The sequence below is a fragment of the Acanthopagrus latus genome, chromosome 17 (assembly GCF_904848185.1).
Source record: "Acanthopagrus latus isolate v.2019 chromosome 17, fAcaLat1.1, whole genome shotgun sequence".
Lineage (NCBI taxonomy): Eukaryota > Metazoa > Chordata > Actinopteri > Spariformes > Sparidae > Acanthopagrus > Acanthopagrus latus.
This window is the reverse complement of record NC_051055.1, coordinates 24,644,913-24,666,465: the sequence shown is the minus strand read 5'-3', so window position 1 is coordinate 24,666,465 and position 21,553 is coordinate 24,644,913. Positions and strand designations below refer to the sequence as shown.

The 21,553-nt window shown below is 44.2% G+C and overlaps 1 protein-coding gene across 1 annotated transcript in view; it reads left to right on the top strand.

Annotated features, from left to right (window-relative positions):
* Positions 1–21,553, top strand: part of iglon5 (IgLON family member 5) — a 115,303-nt gene that overhangs the window by 154 nt on the left and 93,596 nt on the right. The window lies entirely within an intron of this gene.

Genomic DNA, 21,553 nt, shown 5'->3' with positions numbered 1-21,553 from the left:
GGAGGTGAATACTAATGATGAGGTGTGTGCGTGCGTGCGTGCGTGCGTGTGTATGTGTGTGTGGGTGGTGTTGGTGTTGGTGGAGGGGGGGATCTACCTGCCTGTGAATCACGCGTGTCTGCATGCTGTGCCACTGCGCTCCAGTTTTTTTTATCTTCTTTCCTTTTTTTTTTTGCGCACACAAATGTAAAAAGAGAGAGAGAGAGAGAGAGAGAGAGGTGAGAGGATGTATGTGCGTACGTGCGTGCGTGAGAGCGCAGCGCCAGGTTCATCTCCGAGCCAACCTCGTGGTTCAGTGTAAGCAACGGGTGATGCATGTTAAGATGTTTACTATGAGGGGTTGGGGGGAGAAAATAAATAAATAAATATAGATAAATAAATAAAAAAATAGACTCCCATCCTCAGTCGTCTGTGAACATTCCTTTACGTGACATGAATGGCCTGGTATCCCACGCACATGACGCACCACCAGTGCAAAGAGAGGGAGAGAGAGAGAAAGAGAGGGAGGGAGAGAGAAAGAGAGGGAGGGAGAGATGGAGGAGGGGGGGTAGTAATGGTGGTGGGGGTAACATAAGTAGGGGCAGAAGCAATGCAGAGAGACTCAGGAGAGCAAAGCCAGTGTTTTGTTCTCTGTCTTCAAACCCAAGGGCGAGCGAGACAGAGAGAAATAAATGGTGAAGGATGGACAGTTGGAGGGCTGATGGGGTCAAAAATCTCCTCTTTTATCTCCGGCATAAAACATCCCCACCCCTCTCCTCCACCGCCAACACCACCAGGACCACCGCCACGGCTCTACTAAATAGGCAGACTTCATTCATCTGCTCTAAAAAAACAAAAATCCTGCAGTAAAAAAAGTCAGTGTTCGTCAGCCGGGATAACTTCAGATGGCATTTTAAAGGGCTTCGTTATGAAAAACACACACACAGGCGGTGCTGCTGTCCGCGAGGGAACGCTGACCGGGGAGCGGTTAATACCCATTTTTCATCATGCCGTCCTCCTAATATTCTCACCATGCTATGGGATGTCCCAACATATATTAGTTGTGTTGTGCGCGGCTTTTCTCGCCATCTAATCTAACATGAACACACACACGCACAAATACACACACCTGGCTCAATTAGTCCAGCCTTCATCCTGTGGGAAATCAGTATATAAATAAATTACTCCGGCCCTTAATAACAATAATTGATGTGTCAGTGCAATAAGATGTGAGGTTAACAGCCTGCAGATGCAGACGGGCTGTAGCCTCCTGCTCCGGAGCTCCTTGTGGGCAGGAGAGCCCAGCTGGTCACGGTTGGCTTGCCACAGCGAGCCCCTTCTCCACACCAGGCGGAGAGCAGACGGACAGCCCTGCAGGACGCACAACACGGCACACAAACACAATGATCTCAGCGCCTCACCAACCAAAACCCCACAGCCAACACTCACTTTCATTTCAGCTTTCGGCTCTCTGAATTTGTAACCTGTGGGGGTTTCTTCTTTTCTTTTTTTCTTTTTTTTTGGGGGGGGGGGGATGTGAAGGTGTGACCAATCGTGTAAGCCACAGTTGAGGAATGATTGGATATTGATGTGAGCTGTGTGCACATTGCGCCGCATGTGAATCAGTTTTCAATCTCAGAGTGAAAGTCCCGCCTGCTGCTCTGAGTTGCTGTAGGTCCACAACACGTCCGTCTTTAAAGGTAGAGAGCATGCATTATAAAGGAAGAACACGACTGTTAAAAGGGCACCGTCCGCCTGCTTGATAAATCATGCAGCAGTGGAATAATCCTGTATTTTATCTGTGCCCCTTTGAGTCGGGCCTGTGTGGCGTGTGGTGTGTTTGCCTAAACGCTTCACCACAACAGTTGGGCAGATTGCGAGCGAGTTATTATTGCCAGGTTAATGGTGTCTAAGACGGATTCCTCCGAACGACTGACAGTATTTTATTCATCTGAAGACATTTTCTTCCTCTTGACACGGATAATCACTCGTTTTAGCCACTTCTCATTATGCCCGACAAATATTTGTTAAGAGAGGGTGCTGTTTTATCTTTAACACCCTCAGAAGCAGATCGCAAAATGTGTTTCAGACCCGCTCAGTGGCACGCCAGCCAGGTTGAAAAAGGCCTTTTTTCTGTGCTGCAAAAACACAATTAGGCTATTCAAAGGGTTTCCTACTGGCTTGGCGTGTGAATGCACAAGCCACTCCATGGGCGAGATGGCCAGCTCCTGCCGTGCCATCATGCCTTCTCCTTCCTCAGTTATTCTCCCCTTTTCCTCCACTTAGAGTGTCTGAGAACCGTAACTCCAGGAAGCAGGATGGCCAAGCGCCTACACACACACACACACACACACACACACACACACACACACACACACACACACACGTACAGTAAAACATCATATTTCTGGCACACATGCTGTCTGCAATTAATCAAAACCTGTTTCATCTATGAGACTGCGCTGATTTCTCCGATGATGGAACATTAAGGCTGCGAATGTATCCGCACACACACACACACACACACACACACACACACACACACACACCTCTGCACGAAATTAAACAATTCACCCTGCGCTCAGAGGATTTCTGTTGTGACAGAAACACACGAGATCTGATAATGAGAATAATGCCGTCATCGACTCTGTGAAAAGTGAAGATGACAGGAGAAACTGCTTCAGCTTACGGTCGTGCGTCAGGTCACAGCAGAGGAGGTTTAAGGTGACGCACCTAAAGGATATTGTTTTAATTCTTTATTCAGATGTTTAAGACACACATTTCCGTCATACAAATATCCAAGAATACAATTATTGCAGTAAATCCGATCTGTAAGCTTCATATACCAACAGTATTCAGTTGGTCCAACAGATGGGTCCTTTCACCAATGCGTGCTGCTGTGATGGAGGTTCTGTTAGGCGGAAGTGCGCAGGGCGGGAACACAGGTGTAAACAGGTGGGGTCGCTTTGTAGCTCGCCATCCTTCTTGTCTCTGCAACATATGGGGGCCAAGTGGGGTCAATGCGCATTGCACATGTTAGCACGTAGCCAGCGCACATCCCTGCCCTCTCACACACACACACACACACAAACACACACACACACTCAACTGGATCACCAGTCTTGGCTTGGAGATGAGGGGAAAGGAGATGCCAGCATCAACAGATGCCTTGCGCTCCTATTCTGGAGGGGCCTCTGCTTTTTCTCCCTCCCTTTGAAATCCATGTTTTCTGTGTGCTGTTGTTCTCCATGTTTGGCTTAGAAATGCTCTGCCATTTTGGCAGGTTCTATTTATCTGCGAGTGTTTGAGTGAGAGAGCCTGGATTTGGTCTCAAGAGCCTCAGCGACATGGGTTGGAGCTTTAACCAGCCTGGAGTGGCTCTGTGGTTCCAATGCTTCTCCCTCGGGTTTCACTTTACAGTTGCTCTAGCTGCCCTGCAGTGGCCTGTGGTGCTGCAAGTCTTAACATCTTCCACTGAATCTGTTCCTCACACACAGAGGAGACCAGATGGTACCATAAGAACTATCTCTTCTCCAGCTGTGTTTTGACCCGGCGGAGACAAATGAAATGAAAATGAATGGTTGAGTTGGGCGAAGAGTAAAAAGTGATTTTATTTTTTAAGGGATGGTTGAGGATTGGCAGGTTGCCACCCTGTTAATGACAGAACGCTTGGATAAAGAACAATGTGAGGTCTGATACGAGTCGAAAAAATGGATTCGAAGACACATCGCAGTTCTAAAAAGATTATGTTTCAGACAGTCCGTTATCAGACATTTCAAACCCGATTCTCAACATCAAGATCACCTGTAACCTTTTTTTCTTAAGAACAGACTGCGAGCAGCTGGTGTTGACGGTCAAAGCTGGGCTACTTCTTGAGTTTTGGAGAGGATGACAAGGCGTGGGCAGAGATAACAAACACATTTGATTTAAAAGTAGGAAGTAGTAACCAATGAGATGATAAAGATCATGAGATATGAAAAGTCTTTAGCATAAAGATAGATTTCAGCAGTCACATTTTGACCTTCTGAGTCTTGATCGGGTAATGAGATGCCTCCCACCAATTCCCACCAATAGCGTGTTTTCATTCTGACTGATTCCTGAATGTATTCCAGTGTTGTTGGGTCGCAGCAAAATTAGGAATTCATGTCATGGTAAAGGCGCTGGAGAGTGAGAACAATCTCGAGATTTACTAATATTATTGCAGTGGAAACATTCTGAAATGTGTACCAGAAGTTATTGAATGGAGTCAAATACCACCCACTGATGATTTTGGAGAATCCCTTTAGAAATGAAACAGCTATTGTACCATGACTTAAACCTTCTGAATACACTGCAAAGAATCATGTCATGCCTGGCAACCACTGACAGTATTTTTATTGGATTTCAAGGTGTTAAGGATCCACATCAAGGAAGGTAAAATACAACCGGTTCACTTCTGTGTTATTGTCTCACATGGGAAATGTTGCTTGCAGAAAGGCAAAAGACAGACACACTCATCTGTCAGTGAAATATGATTTTGAGGGAAGAACACACAAAACACCTTCTTCCAATATTTCAAGGCCATTTCCCACTCCTCTCTTTTTATATTTATTTTTTGTCTCTCCTGGCAAACATAATTTGCCTGGTGCTCAAACTAAATTTTTATATTTTTTTTTCCAACGTTTTCAAGGAAACACAGTCTACACACAAATTCAAACCACTTGTCACTGCAACCTGGCAACCCACAACCCGATTGTAGCACTCTCTGCGCAGGCAGCTAATCTAACCATTAGCTGTTGTTTCACCCCATAAAAACATATATTTACAAGTGGTTGTTGCACCTCAGTTCCTGCATCATACAGACTGTTTGTGTCCTGTGTTAAACCAAAAGTGACCTACAGTTAACCTACACAATTAATTTCCAAGCAGCTATGTTGCCTCAACCTAACTACATACATTTGTTGTCTTAACCTAGCAAATATATTTGTTCCCTAAACCCGACCAAGTAGTTTTATCGCTTAAATTTAACGAAATATTTTTTTCATCTGAACCTAAACAAATGGTTTTCCTGCCTGCACCTAAATACATAGATTTGTTGCCTAAACCTAACTGAGCACTTTCGCCGCCTCAACCTAAACAAGTGGTTTCGTCACCTGCACTTAAATAAGTGGATGTGCTGCCTGAACTTTGCCAAACTGCAACTGAAAATTGAAAATACTTTTTCAAGATACTTGAAGATGTTCCCATTCACTAAGTCTAAGAACAAAGTCCTTAAAAACGTCCGACCTTGTTCAGGACGCAGACTCCACCTGCTCGTGTCAAAGTCCTCTCCAAGGCCTGTTTATCTTCTTTATCATAAGCCTTGTCCGTCTTCACAGTATATCACCTGACTTCTTAAAAGCTCTCTGGCAGAAAGCCTCACAAATATCCACTCAAATATTGTTACAGGTCAGACTATCACTGCACATAGATTCATATCCGCATTCACAGGTGAAATACCAAGTTTTTAGTGAGGCCCGTTATTTCACTGGAAGACTTGAGTCCCCCATGGCAAATAAAAGACCCCCTGTCTTTATAATCCTAAATGTTGGCAGGTAAGACAAAGTGACTGTAAAAGCAGTATGTAAAAATCAATTTGTAAGAGTGAATAAAAACAACTAAGACCAGCGAGCAAGAAGAAGTTTATAAAAACCCCAATAAGACAACAGGACAATAAGACAGGGGCCATCTTTTTGACAGCTACAAAGGTTGTGAATCAAACCGTCTTATTGCAAACACTAAAAAGATACGTGTGAATCTATTGCACCTGGCTCTGGGGAGCCTCTACCTCAGCCCTAAAGGAGACAGCTCAGACTCTTTTTCTTTTAATTTAAGGTGTGGAGGATATCATTGACAATACGAAATGACCAGAACGCGGAGGAATGTTGAGTTGCATTCATTATCGTGCCCTCGCCATGTGGGTTTTGTCGCAGCATTTCCAATTACAGTTCGGACAGAGACGAATAACCCCTGAGCTGGTGACCCTTCGACCCGCCGGGTTGAAGCTGAACTCTGCGTCTCGTAGCATTAGCAGCTATCTGGCCAGAGCGGTGACTGAGAGGTCACAGGTTCAGCTCCTTTGAGGATGGTTAGCCACGGTGTTGCCGCGGACGAGAGGCGGGTGCAGAACCACCTCGCCGCCCTTGAGATTTCTCCTGTCGGTTTTGATAAACACTTCACTGGGCCTCACATATTGGTTCGGGGGCTTTGGCAATTACACATAGTGTCAGTGTCATAAATAATGATTACAGCGAGGCTTGTTTGCAATTATAATTACAGTTATAATATATGGAGTTCAGTGTAATGGAAAGGAACTGGGACCGCTTTCAGCTCGGGACAGGTAGTTATACTGTGTTTAATTACTGTAGTAATTCGCTTCGTTACAACCGCCTCTCGTCCTCCCCGTGTCCCAGTCCCAGCTTAAAGACCTGTGTCAGTCCGGGTGTGAATATGAACATTAGCCGTGGGTTCTCACTGTAACATAGGAGCAAGGGCTATGTTTTATTTAGTGCAGGGGAAGGATCGTTCAAGAGGGAGCAGAGTGGCTGTAGGAGCAGGAGTAAGTGGTGGCTCGTGTGCTCACATCAACCACCGCCCACGCAGTCACGCACACACACACACACACACTGATAAAGGTATGCATGCATACACTATGGAATAGCTTCCTCACTTGGGCCACAGGGAAGATGAATTTCAACAATTCACCCACTGAAGGTGCGAACGGTAAATCAATGGAAAGCCAATGGGCACCAGCCATAAGACAGGTGACATCTTCATATATATATATATATATATATATGTATATACACACACGCACGCTCACACACACGCACACACACACATATCAGCATGGATATTAATAACTCCCATTGATCTCTGTTCAATAGTGTTCATATGGAGAAAATCGAATAAGTTTCAGCACAGTGCAGTTTTCCTCTCTTTGGTTTCCAAGGCTTCAGTCCACACTGCAGATTGAGCTGTCTGCAGGGAAAAGAGAGAGGGAGAAAAAGAGATGTTTTCTTGTTTGGTGATGTGCAGATGTTAAGAGGAATGAATACTGTAAGTGAGGGAGGGAGTGTGCTGTGTGATTTTCTTCCCTCTATTCCTCTTCCTTCTAGTCTTTTTTTGTGCCAGGGAGTTAGCATCATTGGAAACACGATTCAGATTAGTGCGGGCGGCTTGTCCTCTGGGAGCCGGGAGGGACGAGGGTCCCGCTTCTCTCCCTGTCCTCATTACCAAAAGACAAGGAGCTCGCCGGCAAATCAATGGAGAAGGCTTAGGCACTAATGCAGACCATGCCTGGTGATGGGACTTAGCTTTGTGTGCGTGTTAGTTTTGTGTCTCACTGTGCTCATGTGTTTATGTGTGTGATCCTTCTGTAGTGCGTGTGTGTGTGTGTGGAAGTTTAATCATTTGTGCTACAACAGAAGGCTGGAGAAAAAAACATTAGTTTCAAACGACTGCTGAATCGCTCGCCGTCAGAGTAACCTCAAAACTCCCGGTTAGCCGCGCTGATATTTACCACGGGGACATACGATAGCACGGAAGCCCTTTAATTACGCAGCGATAACGTCAGATTCATCAGTGAATCCATTAAGTCCGGCACTACCACTGTTACCATTGTAATTGTAATTGCTCGGGGCATTGTTGCCATGACTACTACTACTTCAATAGCCTGCAGTTGTGTACAACTTCCTTTACACTCTGAAAAATAAAGAACAGCACCTTGGTGTTTCCTGTCAACAACCCCCTGCGGCGGATCCCGGCATCAAAATACGCTGAACAATCCGCCTGTCTCACGGCTCAATCTGTGTCGCCGACGCTGCTGCTGCTGCTGTTGTCACATTTGCCTTCATCCCACACTCGCACACCCTTTTGTTTTGTTTACACAGGTGAAACTACTGGGTGCAACAAATGCTAAATAATGGTTTCATGTTGTGGATTTTCAGCCCCTCCGCCGCCCCTGACATCTCGCGGCGCTGGAGGTGTTTCTAGGTCCGTGCAGAGGGGAAGGGAGGGCAAGGAGGGAAGAGAGGGAAATAAATAAAACTGAGGAAAACAGATCAATAAATATTTCAGCAGCTGCTCCCTTCACAGACTTCTCCTGAAGCCATAAGAGGTGGAGAGAGAGAGAGCCGGAGCAAGCGAGGGATGGATAAAGTGCAAGAGAGGGAGAGAGAGGCGTAATTGTGTTCCAGACTTTCATTCACAGTGAGCGAGAGAGAGATGGAGGGTGAAAGAGAGAGAGACAGAGAATGGGGAAAATTGTGTCCTAGACTTTAATAGACAGAGAGAGAAGGCATGAGTGAGGGGTGGAGAAGCGACATGGGGTGAGCTAATGAGCACCACATACCAACATTGTCTCCTACGGGACCGAAAAAGAGGCATACGAGAGGCCGGGTCCCCCGGACTTTGGCACTACATAATAGTGACTATAAGAATCCGTCTCGTCCTGACTTTCACATAATTCTAATTCCTGTCAGGAGTTAGCGACAGACCGTGTGGGTGTGTAGTTTGTGCAGCGAGCGGCTCTAAATGATAATGAGCCGGTCAGCTGCTGAGACGGCTAACGTGCTGCTGCGAATCGAGTGCGGCCAGCGTCGGTGCCACCCCACCACCCCTCCTCCCCTTCTCCAGTCATTAGCAGATATGTTCTCACTTCGGCAAGAAATTTGCAAACACGAAGCAAGCACATCGCATGCAGTGTGTGTAGGGGTGTATGTATGTTTAATGCAGAGAGAGAGTGGGGGTAAGACGGAGAGAGCTGATGAGGGTGGACAGGCTGGAGAGATGGAGGAGTTATGAAAAAATGATTGAAGGAGGGCTGCTGGGAGGAAGCGAGGGAAGAGAGACAGATGGTGTGAGGGAGGAGGGGGGAGGAGGGATTCAAAGACCCGCAACGGGCAGTGATCGAGATGGATTGATTTTGCAGACAGATGATTAGGTGGACTGAAAAAACATGGCAGGTTTATCCCACCAATGAAACCTGTGTTTGGGTGATTCTGCGGCTGCGAGTGGGAGTAATAAGAATTGTTTCAGGGGTCACTTGTTGTGTGATATTGCGGCACTAGGGAGCCGGTGCTAATGTGATCCGCGACTGGTTAGGGAGTCATTGCAGCGAGGCAGCACACCTCTAATAAGACGCTCATGCGGCGCGCCCACATCATAATAAGTGGTTCGGTGCTTGTCAAGAATCCACAGGTTACATGAAATATTAGATTAAGACACTCTTAAACTTGCCAACATACACAGCAAGCGAATACTTAAGCTGTGTTCAGAGCAAATCAGGCGTTGCAGCGATTAGAGCAGAGTTGTGCGGCAGCGTGCGAGGAAACAACCAGCAGAGCGTCATTGTTTGGTTTCCGACTCCTGACTCGGGAGCAGCAAGTCTTCCAGAGAGACTTCCCTCCATCCGTGGTTCCCCTCCCCCTGCTGCTGCGGTGTCATGGCGGGACGGAGTTGTTCGAGGCGCCGAGCAACATAAAAGAATTCCGGAGCAATTTGGCAGACCTCTGAATTTCTTGTGCGTGTGTCCTTCTTTTGTGCCTCCATGCTGGTGACAGCTGCAGTCGGAGTAATATGTTTAATAGGGTTGTCTGTTCGTCTCAAACATTCTTTTGGATGCGATATCTCAAAAACACCTCGAAGGAATTTTCTTCATTTTGGTAGAACCATCCGCCTGGACTCAGGGATCAACTGAATACATTTTGGTGGTTAAAGTTCAAGGTCACTGTGGCCGTTACTAAGGAATTCATACGGTAATTGCAACAAAAATGTACAATCGGATAAAATGATAACATTTCAGATCAGAAGGGTCAAAGGTCAACTTCACTGTGAGGTCATAACGTCCTGCACAAACACGTTTCTGGTCATTAATCAACACTAAACAATAACTCATTAACAGAAGGGGAGATCCACTCATGTAAGAATAGTCTTAGAGTGAAGACACAAACACATCCAGTACAGTGACAAGTTTCATTTTGCCAAGAGCCACACTTGATACTTAACACACTTTCATTGAATATCTTCAAAGTCTTCTAGGATATATTATACAAATAAGTACAGACACGGATTTAAACTGTAACTCGATTGGTGCACAGAGGCTTATGACCCTGTGGTGTTGATTCTCTGACAGCATCTGTTTCACCCTGATGCTCAAAATGTCAAGTCAGCAAGCAGAAAGTATTATGATTGTGGATTATATTTATAGTGTCTCCATATGAATTTGGTGTAAACGGCTTGAAAAATGATACAGTTAAACTCGGGATGAGCGAGTACGCCAATAACCTCAATCTGTTCGACTGACTAAATTGTCTGTCTTAGGATTTCAACCAGAAGTGGATGTAAGCCTGAAAGCCTGACATCGATACGGATTGTTGAGAAGTTCCTGTATTTATTATTTATTAATCCTTGGACTTGAGCTTACGGATCTCTGTTTTTAATCACAGGAGTAAGAGGAACAGGATTTTACCTCATTACGAGCACGGATATTGACAAAGTTTTACTTTCCATACCCGTAAAAAAGGTCATTATCTGTACCAGATACTTCAGCTGATTGCTTGCTCAACAGCTGGTCTAATCACCGGCTTATGTGACTTACCGTTTCAGCCTGACTGTGGCTTCCATTTCTTTAAAAAAACTGATTCTGTTTGAACTACCCAACAGCAGTGTGCATATTCGCTGCAACCCCTGATTTGGTCTGAATGAGTCGTCACATTATATCCTTCGGCTATTAGGAACAACAAGCCATGTCTGGTTGGTATTTAGCGCTTGGCATAGTTGTTGAGGCATACTCGGATCTTTTGCCGCGATTGAGACATGTGCCAAAATCCTGCTTTACTTAAAAGCTGGCGCAAGGTTGCAGCCCCAGCTGTGAAGGTGCCGCTGGGATTTCCTCGCAATAAAGAGTCCATATGAGCGCGACATCCTGACAGTAAGACTCAACTAAGGAGCATTTCACTCAGGATTTGTCCATGACAGTCCATAAATGGACTTAAAGGAAATATTCCACTGTCTTGAAATATTTTGCATCTCCGCATTCCTTGGGGGTATTCGATGGTTAAAAACTGTCTCACACGTATTAACAGCACCAGATCACAGGAATGCTTTTCGAACAAAATATATTTGTATTGCTGTTGTGGTAATTGGGATGTTAGGTGAGATTTCCTCAAACATTTGTACTGCAATAGACCATTAATTGGGTTTGGGAGAGGATGCTGCTGTGTTATTGTATTATGATATTCACTAATTAGATGTGGGGATGGATAACGCTAAAAGCCTGAGCTGCTCTTCCCAGTTTTCTAATGCAATGAGTGAAATATCCCATTAGTGCTTGGACCTGCATGTGGGAGAGGCTGCGAGTACAATATTCGCCTCAGACATTATTTAAGACATTTCCCGGCTATGAAATGCTTTTAAAACTGTGCTACAATCACATTTCGGTCCTTTATCCATGGAGGGAAGCGGGTGATAGTGCCATCTAATTTGTTGTGTAATCTCATTCCTGTGGTGCCAATATCATTTCCAAAAAACTGATCAAACATATTTTTCTTTACACATCTCAAGGCCGTGCTTCACTTTAAAAGCACATGTCGATTACTTTTTCTCATTCCCCTTGTGTTAGAGCGGCGCACTAAGGAATTTGGCCAAACCATGCTCATTAAAATGCGTCTCATTCCTGAGATACAAGTCAAACCTCCAATTAAAATTCTTCCTCATTCTGTCCGTGTCGAGCCGCTGTTTGCTGTTTAGCTCTGGCGCTCTTCGCTAAAGCACATGTAAATGTATTAATAGAAACCGACCGCCATTATTCGGACTGCTCTGGGTTTGATTCTATGTGCGAATGTTTGATTGGCTGGAAGCGCTCGATAGGTTTGGTGCGTAAAAAAAACGAAAAAAATCTCCTCTCAGACTTGACTTGAGATCATTTTGTCATAGCAGCAAAACATTGCGCTCTCTCCCTCCCGTCACGGGGGGAACCGAGTGTATCGACGTGACCTTTCTCTGGCCAGCAGACCTCCAATTCCATTAAGAAATAATGAAGGTGTCAGGAAAGGGCAATTAGCTGCTTAATGTTGGGCAACAGTACTCTAATACAACATATTTGTGCTGACAAGTCAATATCTATACCTGACAACGACTGCTGTACTTTGAGACGCGAGAGGAGTTATTGGAAGGGCTGACACTGGAGAAATGAATTTGTTGATTTAGGTTCCACGTTAAAGGAAATCTGTTACGGGTTTCTGCTGCCAGAGGAAAAAAATCGCCTATGAATATGCCTTTAAACAGTCCTGTAAAATGAAAAATTACAGCCGTAGACTGAGTGATGATGTGATGAGAGGCCGGCAAGATGAAATAAAATGTGAAAGCGTTGGAGATAAAAAAAAAAGAAAAAAGTGGAGTTTAGCAAAACAACAAAACAAAAATCCATATCAGGGCGATGTCAGATCAAGACCCGTGGTATTGAAGATTTAAATCAGAGGATATCTGAGCCATAGAAGATGAACAACCCCATTCAGCACCTTTTATTAAGCGTCATGTTTGGCCTGTTTATCCTGAATATCTGCTTCATCCAACCTGCAGTTACCTTTGTTTGTTATTACGGGTCTGACAGCTGTAATCAGAATTGATCTGTATACTGCTGGGAGGCAGCTAAATCAGACATGACAAATGCGGGGCAGACAGTGCAGGTGTTTTCTCAATCAGGCCGACGCGATTGATCCTCCTATGAATCCATCATGATCAAGCCTTATTGACGTCGGGTCGTCCATTAAGATTTTTTTTTGGGGGGGGGGGACGGGAGAGAGAGAGAGGGGAGACAGACAGCAGCCGGTCGACTGCAGCGCGAAAAGTTTCGGCGAATAAAAAATTGCATTTCAATCTCAGTCGTCTGCAGCGTTTATGAATCTAAAAATGTTGGATGGAATTCTATTGATCTTTTTTTTTTAATTAGATTTTTTTTTTTTTTTGCTTTTAAGCAGACTAGTTTTTCTGTGGTGAATTAATGCGAGGAGCTCTGATGGCAGGAGCAGACTCGCCTTCAGGTGCGGTTAAAGCCGTGACATCACACGTGTAATGAATCGCATTTGATTGGGTGTTTTTGTCTGTAAAACCTGGAGCTGAATATGATGCACTTAAGCAAATATGTTTGATATCATGATCTGAATGAGAAATCCTGTCGGCATCGCCTGAGGTTTAATGCCTCATTTCTGCCCCCTTCATCGCAGCGAGGCTTTTATTCTCAAGTATATAGATGTCCGTTGTCAGCGTTTTGACAGTGCAGTCTGATGTAGCGCACTGTTTTTTTTTTTTTGTTTTTTTTTCTTGAAGCAGGGACTTCTAAATGAGCAGAGATTCTTCTTTTATACAAGCGTGCTGCACTGCCTGAAAGCAAAGATGGCACAACACAAGTTGTCAAGGCATATATAGTGTGAATGGCTTTGAAAAGACTTTGCCTTTGAAACTGCAACATTTCAATGCAGAGGACAGACATTACGCAGTCAAACATGGAGGTGGATAGAATTGCATTAAAGCAGCGGCGTGTTTATCATAATGTAAATCTCGGCCGCTCTGTGTTTCTGTAAGTTGTGCCTTGGCCCTCCGACTGTGCTCACTCAGCCATTTTCTACTTCCCACTGTCCACTCACGCTTGCGCACAACCTGAGGCCGTCTGTTTGCTTTTTCCCTGGGCGACTTGTTGCCTATAGTGTCATGGACATATGTGATAAAAAAAAAAAAAAAGTGCCATCATAGTTGTCAGCACTGTGAGTCTGCCCTGCTGATTACCTGGGGAAAACCGCATCTTCACAACTTGTAATAAAGAGCGGTGCCTCCCCTGCTGCGGCGCCCCCTGCAACACACTCCCTCTGCTGCAAGTTTAATGGGAAACAACACACACACTAATAACTTAATAATTCATTTCGCGCTTGTTTTTTACGGATGACACCATCCAATGGTCTATCAAGATAGTATTTTTAATAGACCCAAAATAGTATTTTGATAGAGCAGCAGCAGCTGTACTCTCCACGATGACAGAGAGTATAGGATGTAATGTGACGACTCTATGACAGACGGTCATTGTGGTTATTGATGTCACAGCGATAATGAAAATATGTTTCCAGTACCTCCGTACGTCTTCATATGCTCAATGTACAGCGGCAACTCTTAGTCTGCTGATTATTTGTTTGCCAAAATGTCCAGAAATGGTCAAAAATTCTAATCACTATTTCCCAGAGCGCTCATTCAGATGTTCAATTTGTTTTTTTGTTTTTTTTCCAACTGGCAATCCAGAACCAAAATAATCTTCATCGGTCATTATAAATGACAGCAAATCAGTAAATCCTCACATTTAAAAAGCTGGAACCAGCAAATGAATGACAATGAATTTTGTCCTGATCAATAAATGGATTAATTTCTTCTGCTCAAGGTAAATGTATGTTAAGTTTTGATAAAAGGATTGAACTACTGGCCAGCCTCAGAGCCCTGGTTGTCATGATGTGCCCCTGACTCATGGTGCTGGTCGGCCCTCATCAGCAGCTTTTTGGTCGATTGAGCGCGTAGCATTGGCGGCGGAGTCCGTCGGTGAGGGAAAATCTCTCTGATTGGCCGTTCAGTTAAGCGAATCACTGAGCGAGAAGAGAAACGGAAGAAGAAAAGGGAAAGCCCGTCGAGCCTGTCGCCGGAGCATGCACGATTTCACCCATTTCACCCATTTTTTGTGTCATTTGCAACTTTCTGTCAGACGTACTCCTCATTAGAAGTGGCTTCATCATGTGTGGGGGGGGAAAGGCTGCTTTATGATGGCAAATTCCACATTTTCCATTTTTGGGTTTCCATTTTTGAGTGATGATTACAGACTAACGCCACCTGGAGCTATGGAGAGATACTCCCTCTTGTGCAGGTGCAGAATCTAAGCTGGTCGACCTTCATCTGTAGTCTTGTGCAGCTTTTGTGGCTGAGACACAGGGAACATGTGGGGACACACCAGTCAGCCTTTGTCGCCACTCGTTCTTTGATGATGGTTTGGTGTGACACATTTCACTAACAATTGGTGACACTGTCCCGCGTAGGAGTATGTATTACTATACTTGCGGGATGCTGATGTGGCACGGGGGGAAAACCACCCACCATCCATTTAAAAAAAACACAGGTTTGATCCCTGATCGCGGTGATCTCGCCCTGGCTGGTTGCTCCTTTGTCCAGATGCCAATGCTGCCGACAGGAAGCCAGTGAAGGATCCATCTGTGTCGTAGGAGACACCATCGCCTCCCCAGGAGCTGGCGATGATGGTTGGACATAAGGACAGGTTGCCTTTCTAAAAAATTACTGCATAAATAATATTTTTCAGTAGTTTCACAGACACACTGGACGACGTGTCCAAACTGCCAACGTTAGGGATTCATCAGCTCCCCGGGATCCGCTCGGTGTCAACCCTGGTTGAAAGAGGGTCGGCTGGAAGGCAGCACAATGCGAAACGGCTCCTGCATGTAAGGAAGTGGTTGTTGAGGAAGAATGCCATGTTACCAGAGTTAATTGGCTGGCCTGGAAAAGGGTAAGGGCCACTCCTGGGAACGCCTCGCACAAAAAGGCTGGATGAACCAGATAGGAGTTGGTTGAGGCAGAAGCACGCCATATGGAGGGTTGTTTCTGGCCGTGGGTTGGTTGTTTTATTTATTAGCTCTGCCAGGTCGGTTGCCACATTCATTTCATGCCTGTGTTACCCCACCTGCATCTCTGGTCGAAGCTGCTGATTTAAAGCAGCTCTGCAATCGGCGGAACGCTTACTTTTACAGAAAGATTGCAGAAGAAATAATATAAAAGCATTGCAGTGTTTATTGTAATTACACGTGATTAGTAATATCTAATTTTGTTCGTGTTAGCTTTAAGCTTTTGATCTTGTGCACACACGCTCGCCTTTTGATCTCATGTATTCCCTTTTCAGATATTCTGGGTTGTACGGCTGAATACTGATGCGCTCAGATATATCCAAAGAATTCGTGATTTAAGCAGCGGAGGAGTCGCAGCATAACTAAACGTGACAAATCAACTCAGCCGCGCCGCGCTGATTAATATTACATCACGCTCCCCGACATGTTAGCTTCATTGCCGTTTTCTCGCCGGCGTTCCCCGCAGTTACTCATCATAATGTCAGTCACTTCTGAACTAGCTGATGGATTGAAGGAGAAATTGTTTGAGTGAAAATAAAAATATTTTAGGACTAAGTGTATTCGCACACGACAGCCCTCCACTTCCAAAATGAAAAACAGAAAAGAGAAAAATACCCGGGATGTTGGATTGAAGCTGAAAACAAATCACTGACTCACACATCTGTTGTGTCACGCTCTCAGAGAGGTGGGTCATTCCAAATTCATCCCCGGCCAGAAAGGTGAGCCGTATCATGAATTGATAGCGACAGGCCCCAACTGGAGGGTGGTGGAGTCTAGTGGCACGGAGAGTGCTGTGGAGTTAAGTGAGGAGTCTGACCTCTTGGCCAATCAGCGAGGATCAGTCTGGAGGCGAGGAGAGGCTCTCAGCTGCGAGCTTCTTCACTCATATTGAAAACAAACTCTGAACAAAGAAACAAGGACAGCCTCAGCAGCCGGGATATAACTCATGCTGTAAGATTCGACACAAACATTAAATCTGGACCCCAAAAATTTGTTGTTTCTTTTTTTGCAGGCTCCCATAAATAAGAGAAACTGCAGCGAGCGTGACTGAGAACTAAATCCCCACTTGGCCTCTCTATGTGTGCAACAGGATGACCCACCTGTCCGAAAGATTGTCTGAGTCCATGATCCAGGTGCTCAACCCAAGTCTCGTCTCATGGTCCGTCAAAACCCACTAGGGATACAGCCCGCCGCTCTCCTTTTTTTCCTTCTTATTCCTTCCCCCATATCAAACAGACAGCCACTACTAAAAGATTCATGCGTGTGGACTTTGGGTCATTAAAGAATGATCCACAGCAAAGCTGTTTTTCACCCTCATAATGAAATCCAATATTCATGAAATGGATTTTCCTCTCTGCTCTCCCACTCACTCGAGCCACAGATGTGTGTTTGCTCGTGTGTTTGGCCCGTGTTTGCACAGCCTTGTTAGGCTAGCACGGGTTAATGGTGTCCTAAAGGCGCATTTTCAGGCCACCCAGTTAATTACACTGGGTTGACGGATGACCTTGCCTCACATTACCTGTGTAAAGCGATGCGGAGTGAGGGCATATCTGGGCTTCGCTAAGATTGGGGTCAGCGCAAAGACCAGTTAATCAAAGCTTTGTTTACGCAAGTGCAGCACAGCTCCCAGTTAGAGGTATCAAGACAACATAATCAGATTGGTACACGTGTATCTGAAACCTACACCATGCAAATTTTGACATTAAAATAATACAAACGTCCGTTTCTGATCTTCTCTATTTATTAATTTATGTCGTGGGGTTTTTTTTTGTTTTTTTTTTAAAACAGAATTGTACCCAATATTTATCCTAGTGGCCACTGTATTTATTTATTTTGTTTCTTAAGTTTATATTAGTGGAGACATGAGTACTTTAATAATGTTTGACAGCTGTGGCCAGAGGCATTGTGTCTTTGGGTTGTCAGTCCCTCCCGTAGTCTTGTCAACGTGATATCTCACAAACACACTGAGGGAATGTCTTCAAATTTGGTACAAATGTCCACTAAGACTCAAAGATGGACTGTTCAGGATTTGAAGGGTCAGAAGTTAGAGGTTCAGGGAAACAAAAGGCGAGCTTTATTGAAAAGCTGATTACAAAAACCAAAAGCAGACACACGGGGATGAAAAACAAAGTAGCAACTAAGGGCGAGACAAAGTAGCAAAGTAAAAATAAAGTTCAAATCAATGTCAAAGTACAAATCAAACATGGAAAAAATGCAAAATAAATCCAAAACCTACCAAACAGAACAGGAGCATGGACAGGAAACAGAAAACAAGAGAGACCAAACCAACACAGAGACCAAATACACAGACACTAATGACATGACGAGGAACAGGTGAGGAGAGAGAGGAGGAAGGAAGCCAGGTGTGATGATGAGGGGGAGGAGCACAGAGGAACAGACCAGGCGGGAACAAGACAACAGACAGAGGGAGCCAGAGGGGAGAACACAGGAGAACTTAAAGGACACATGAGGGCATGGAAAAATCAAGACATGAGACACAAGACATGGAAAAACAAAACACAACACAAGACATGATACAATGATGTAAATCAAATACAAGAAACCAAAAACCAGATACAAAGACAAACACAAACAGGAGTCATGACAGCAAGAGAGGGTATCAATATAAAGTTATGAAATTTGATATCTAAAAGGTCGGAGATAAAACACACTATGGCATCAAATTGTTCAGCAAAAAAAACAAAAAAGCAAAAAAACAAAGCTCTGGCCATTGTTCAGAAGCTCTGGAACAGCAACTGGTGACCTGTATGAGGAGGCATACAATCCCGATGCTGTCATTCTAGATTTGTTCATCTATTGTCAGGGTTATGTCACGTCTTCTGCTGCAAGATCAAATCTACCCACAGGCACAGATAGAATAATAGAATAATCTGAACCCGAACCGGTTTATCTGATGGCCTATTTTCAAATTCATGTTATAAACATTTTGGATGTGGTCTTTGGATGTCTTTCATAATTAATTGTCCCAACAGAACACTTCATGTAGCTTTTTTACTGCAAAACAAGAACAACGACAGCTGCCAAAAAGGACGGGAACGTAAACTAAATAGCAAATGTTTCTTTGTAAGTTGTGGATAAGGCGCTCGTGTCGTCCTCTGATGGTTTATGACTTGTCATTCTGAAGTCAGTATATTGTGCTTTTGTTTGCTGCTGTGTCATTGTTGGGAAATGAAGCAGCCAGATGGATCAGTGGAGTAGGTGAAACCTAAATCCACTGACATGTCAGTCACTGTCAGTCTTATCACTTTCATTTTCTTTGGGCCTTATTGTTTTGTTTTGGCACTCTGAACTGTTTGATTACCCTTTGATCCTATTTCAAAATGTAATTATTTCTCATGTCGGCTTTTGAAATGTGCTTTTTACCCAAACAAACTTTATATCACAGGGTTTTCCTCACTATAATAGGGCTTATGGTGCAGCACCCAAACCTTTTTGAGCCAAATGAATGTGAGTGAATGAATGAAATCTCTTTACCTAGATCTAATGATTGTAGTCCAAAAGTCCCAAATCAAGAAAAAAATCACATTTTTTTTAATGAAAAAGGGCTTCCAGAAATCAGGCCTACTGCCTACTAACGTGAACCTTTGGACCTTTAATAATTTGTAATAACTGTGGAGGGCGTCTGCGATCTTAATCTTGTGTGAATCCGCCGTGTCTGTAATTTTTTAAGAAGAAATTCCACCGAATATTAACCTACATCTTTTGCCAAACACAGAGATCCTGTGACAATATTAGCTCCCCCCTCGAACTGGCATGTCTGTGATTTGGGGGTTTGTTGCTTTTGTATGATTAAATTTGATCGCAGGCTCATAACATGTTGAACAGCAGTAAACAACTGTGCTGCTACGATGTTAAAAAGACGACAGAGAAGGTCAGGAGCGACCTGAGACTGTTATATGCTGCCGGCTGACGGGCAAGTGCAACACGGAAAAAAGCAAAATGATTCAATCGATTCATCCACATGGAAGATCAACAACGTTGTAATCCCCCAAGTTCTGCTGTGTAACCAACAGTAGAGCGCAGATGTGTGGAATCATTCTGGTGAAATATTTCTTCTTTTTTTTTTTCCATCGTTGCACCTCGTGGACGATCGCTGCATATTCACCTGACAGCTGCTGCAAATAAAGACCGATGGATTTTGTCCAGCTCGTTTGAATGAAAATTGGGTTGTAGCTCGTCGTCTATAATGAATTAATGGGGCATCGTTTGTGTTTTGACAACGTCTCAAATGTGAGTTATTGATCCCGGAAGTCAGGCGATTGCGTTGATGTCCAGGAGATATGTGAGTAAATACAAGTAAAAAAATGCAAACTTTGCTTATCCTGCTTAATTTAAACATGGGGTGATTATTTGAATTTTTAAAATCAAAATGTCACATGAGGTCCCTTGATAATATTAGACTGTGTGAATGGGGCTTTGGTATCTAAATACGATACTTCTTTTAACTGTTGTCTGTATGAAACATCTCTCACCTTCACTGGTTTGGCTCCAGTTTGTCAAAACAGGTTTGTCTACAGTAGAATTGGATCCCCTGCATGTATGAGAATCAAATTATCACCCAACGCGGGTTCCATCCCCAGCTCACAACACTTGATATCCCCAATCCGGCCAACACCACGTAATAACCCTCCTGTAACACCCCAGGACTCCAGATTCCTTCCTTCAATCAGCCTGTAGATCTGGATCTGGATCCGACCACTCCACGGCCCCATGGGGCAAAACATACGAGCAGGCAAAGAACCCATTAATACGCATGTGAAATTATTTATCTGTACTTCCAATTTCCATTTCGCCGTTTTTCCGCACGTTTGCTGCCCTTTATGGACGCCGGTTACCTCCGCCCGAGGCTACGCGGTGGGCGGCTCATCAGTATGGGTTACAGGAGTCGGGGGCGGGACCTTCGATGAGTGAAGCGAGAGAGAGTGGACAAGCTTAAAGACTTAAAGTTAATTAAATTAAAAATAATTTGTTCCTGTAGGTACAGAAAGGCCACACAGCTCCGATTAAACATTTTTTTTAAGCAGTCATATTAGATTTAAAATAAAAGCAAGTGAGTGACACCAGTGTTTACACCCCAGGGCAGTATTGGTGGTTGAATATTCATGAAGTCGTATGGGGGGATTGCTGTTTCTAAGATGCAGAAGAAGAAAAAAAACAAAAAAAAAAATGGAGGGAATTATGTGATGCAAAGCAGCCATCCTGCTCTACAGAATTACAGCAGAATATGTAAAAATCAGGAATCTCTGTGATTAAAATTGTGCCAACAAAATACCACTATCATCACCGGCATCAGTAGCAATTTTAATCAAGTCATCTTTTTTTTTTTTTTTTTTTGTCATATCATCAAGACATTATGCCACGTTTGATCCTCACCACCTTCATTATGATAACCACCAACACTGTTATCATCAACACTGATAATCAGCCGGATCTCTTCCTCCCCGTCTTCTCAGCGTTATCTCCGTCTTTATCGCCGCTGCTAATTCCCCGGCATCGCGCTCGGCTCTCCGCCACACAATTGTATTTTGTTGTCACATCGAGTCACAGCGTTTTTTAACCACAATTACATACTCCACTGAAGCAAAGGAGGTAATCCCTTCTCACACTGTCTTTTATTATATTTCATCGCCCTCGTTCTTCAATCAGCTACCCCGCTCTCCCATCCAGCCCACACACCGTCCTCTGACATCTGCAGAGACCTCCAGATGTGGACATCTGTCCTGACTCCAGTCCTTCTGTTCTTCATCTGCATCTACGTCTTCTTTTAAACCCGTCTCTGTCTTAGTTTTGCCTCTAAAGTCTCTTTCTGTGCCTTTGGGTGTTCCTCTCTCAACCCATCTGCTCCCCATTTCTTTTTCATTCAATTTGCC